This window comes from Rattus norvegicus, chromosome 1, assembly GCF_036323735.1.
Source record: "Rattus norvegicus strain BN/NHsdMcwi chromosome 1, GRCr8, whole genome shotgun sequence".
Classification (NCBI taxonomy): Eukaryota; Metazoa; Chordata; class Mammalia; order Rodentia; family Muridae; genus Rattus; species Rattus norvegicus.
Window position 1 is genome coordinate 16966529 of NC_086019.1, and position 4161 is coordinate 16970689.

Here is a 4161-nt window from a genome sequence, read left to right on the forward strand (position 1 = left end):
GTGGTGTTCAGGCCTCCACTCTCCCCTCTCTCCTCCCAATCCAATCCCCCAGTCTCATACCCAGCTCTGTACCAAACCACCTGCTACAGCCCTTCCCCTCCCCGTTCCCTGGGGCTGTGCTCTCCTCCCTCCTGTGGATCCTCCCCTCCCTCTCTCCTCCCCTGCTTTTAGTCTATCTCACCACGGAGACACTTGCCAAGCCAGGTTCACTGCTGCTCTGTTCATAACAGACAGAAACCGGAAACAACCTAGATGTCGTATCAATGGATAATTGAATAAAGAATAAAAAACATGTGGAACATTCACACAAAGTAGTATTAGCCGTTAAAAAAAAATGGATGGAACTAGAAAAAAATAACAGCGAGGTAACTCAGGCCCAGAAAGACAAATACGGAATGTATTCCTGTGAATGTGGATGCTAGGTCACTGAGACACAAGTTATAAGCCTTATGGCCGTAGTTAAATGGTTGGTTAGAGAGTAAGGGACTAGGATGATGTCTGGATCTCTCTAGGAAGGGATATAGAATAGAAGAGTGGCCTGGAATAGGAGGACCAAACGGAGAAGGAGAGGGGACAAAGGGAGGGGACATAGGGAAGGACAACTAAAATCAGGGCCATTTGGTGGGTCTTACGGAAACCTAATGCAGTAGAAGCTTCCTATGACGTACGCATACGTGAAGGAGATCTGAATGAAGTCACCAAATAATGGAGGAGACAGAGCCCCAACCTTACATCTCTCATGAGTAAATGAAGCATTCAGTACCAGGCGTGGGTGACATCTAATGACATCTAATGTGTTGTTGGCTAAAGTTGTCCATGGGAACCCACAAGTGACTCAGGCAGTCGGCTGCTTTCTACAAACTGGTAGTAAGGCCAGCCACGCCTCCACATTTCACTGAACATGGAGAGCGTGAGCAGGTGCCCGGAACCTTCACCCCTAGTACTAGTAATATTCATGTACCAGAAGGTACATGCTACCAAAGGGGAAGAGTGAACGCCACCTCAGCGACAAACCCTTCGCTCTGCAGTAGTAACCTGCCTGCGGGATGCTACTGCAACAGTGGTACAAAGCTAGTGGGAGTAACCAACCAACACCTGACTGCAGTTAAGGTCCACTCCCTGAGGTAGAACGCAGTACCCAAGGCTGCTCAGGTGGCCAAGAACCTGAGACTTAGGTAGGGCTTGGGCCTGGGGGAAAACTAAACGATATAGTTCTGCTAAAGCAGAACCTATAGGTTGTGACCCCTTCAGAGGACGATGTTGAATGCCTCCCTCTCTTTCACAGGGGTTGCCTAAAACCACCAGAAATCATATTCACATTATAATTCACAATAGCAGCAAAATGTCAGTCATGATGTATCAGTGAAGGTAAGTTTATGTCTCCACAACATGAGGAAGTGAATGGAAGGGTCCCAGCATTAGAAGGTTGAGAACCAGGATCATAGCAATGAAATGACCCGTAAGCACATCCTACTGTACTCATAGATTCACACCTTACTCAGCCACCACCAGATTCCCTCTTGCAGTAGTGAATGGGGATAAAAACAGACCCACAGTGGGACAATGCTCAAAGAGCGAGAGATCTTGGAACTCTCAATCCTAAAAGGGATGTCTTCATCAAATTCCTCCCCTCTTCATTAAATTCCTCCCCTCTCTGCAGAGGAGGAGGTGGAAAGAATATAAAGGCCAGACGAGTGGAGGAACCAAGTAATCAAGGCCTGGTACATGTATGACCTCAGAGACTGTGGCACCATGCATAGGGTGTGCACACGCCTGCACCAGATGGAGCTGAAGAAGTAGATATCAACCTCATCCCTAACGCAGAAGGTGTCTCGGATAGCTACTTGGAAATGAAATATTCATTGTCTCTGGAGGAGTCTTACTAAGGAAACGAACCACACCAAACAGCAGATATTACATTGTTATTTTTATTCTTTGTTTTATTGAAGATAGATTTTGTTCGCCAGGACGGGCTACAATTATGAACTATTATTTTTCTTAATTTTATTTTTGGATATTTTATATATTTCCATTTCAAATGTTATCCCCTTTCTCCCTGTCTCATACTCCCTCCCCCTGCTTCTAGGAGGATGCTCCCTCTCTGACCCACCCTCTCCATCTTCAATGCCCTGACATTCCCCTACAGTGGGTTTCCCTTCACAGAACCAAGGGCTTTTCCTCCTATTGATGCTGGACAATGCCATTCTCTGAGACATATGTGGCTGGAGCCGTGGGTCCCTCCCTGTGTACTCTTTGGTTGGTGGTTTAGTCCCTGGGAGCTCTGGTGGGGTCTGGTTGGTTGATATTGTTGTTCTTCCTATGGGGTTGCAAATCCTTTCAGCTCCTTCAGTCTTTTCTCTAACTCCTCCATTGGGGTCCCCTTGTTCAGACCAACAGTTAGCTGCAACCACCCTCATCTGTATCAGTAGGGCTCTGGCAGAGCCTCTCAGGAGACGCCCATATCTGGCTCCTGTCAGCAAGCACTTCTTGGCATCAGCAGTAGTCACTGGGTTTGGTGGCTGCATATGGGATGGATCCCCAAGTGGGGCAGTCTCTGGATGACCTTTTCTTCAGTCCCTGCTCCACTCTTTGTCCCTGTATTTTCTCCCGTGAGTATTTTGTTCTCCCTTCTAAGAAGGAATGAAGCATCCACATTTTGAGCTTCAAATGATCTGTGAATCTATCTTAGGTATTCCAAGCTTTTGGGCTAATATCCACTTATCTGTGAGTATATACCATGTATGTTCTTTTGTGACTGGGTTACCTTACTCAGGATGATATTTTCTAGTTACATCCATTTGCCTAAGAATTTCATAAACTCGTTGTTTTTGATAGCTGAGTAATATTCCATTGTGTAGATGTACCACATTTTCTGTATCCATTCCTCTGTTGAAGGGCATCTGGGTTCTTTCCAGCTTCTAGCTATTATAAATAAGGCTGCGATGAACATAGTGGAGCACGTGTCTTTTTTATATGTTGGGCATCTTTTGGGTATATGCCCAAGAGAGGTATAGCTGGGTCCTCAAGTAGTTCAATGTCCAATTTTTTGAGGAACCTCCAGACTGATTTCCAGAATGGTTGTACCAGTTTGCAATCCCACCAACAGTGGAGGAGTGTTTCTATTTCTCCACATCCTCGCCAGCATCTGCTGTTACCTGAGTTTTTGATCTTAGCTATTCTGGCTGGTGTGAGGTGGAATCTCAGGGTTGTTTTGATTCGAATTTCCCTGATGACTAAGGATGTTGAACATTTCTTTAGGTGCTTCTCAGCCATTCAGTATTCCTCAGCTGAGAATTCTTTGTTTAGCTCTGTACCCCATTTTGATTCTCTGGGGTCTAATTTATTAAGTTCTTTGTATATATTAGATATTAGCCCTCTGTCAGATGTAGGAGTGGTAAAGACCTTTTCCCATCTGTTGGTTGACATTTTGTCCTAATGACAGTGTCCTTTGCCTTACAGAAGCTTTGCAATTTTATGAGGTCCCATTTGTAGATTCTTGATCTTAGAGCATAAACCATTGGTGTTCTGTTCAGGAAATTTTCCCTGGTGCCTATGTGTTTGAGGCTATTCCCCATTTTCTCTTCTATTAGTTTCAGTGTATCTGGTTTTATGAGGAGGCCTTTGATCCACTTGAATTTGAGCTTTGTACAGGGCAATACAAATGGATCGATTTGCATTCTCCTACATGCTGACCTCTAGTTGAACCAGCACCATTTCTTGAAAATGCTGTCTTTTTTCCCACTGGATGGTTTTAGCTCCTTTGTCAAAGATCAAGTGACCATAGGTATGTGAGTTAATTTTTGGGTCTTCAATTCTATTCCATTGATCTCCCTGCCTGTCTCTGTAACCAATACCATGGAGTTTGTTTGTTTGTTTGTTTGTTTGTTTTGTTTTTTAAATCATGACTGCTCTGTAAAATAGCTTGAGGTCAGGAATGGTGATTCACCCAGAAGTTCTTTTATTGTTGAGAATAGTTTTCTCTATCTTGGGTTTTTTGCTTTTTCAAATGAATTTGCAAATTGCTCTTTCTAATTCTATGAAGAATTGAGTTGGAATTTTGATGGGGATTGCACTGAATCTGTAAAATTCAATGCAAAATGGCCATCTTTACTATATTAATCCTGCCAATCCATGAGCATGGGAGATCTTTCCATCTTCTGA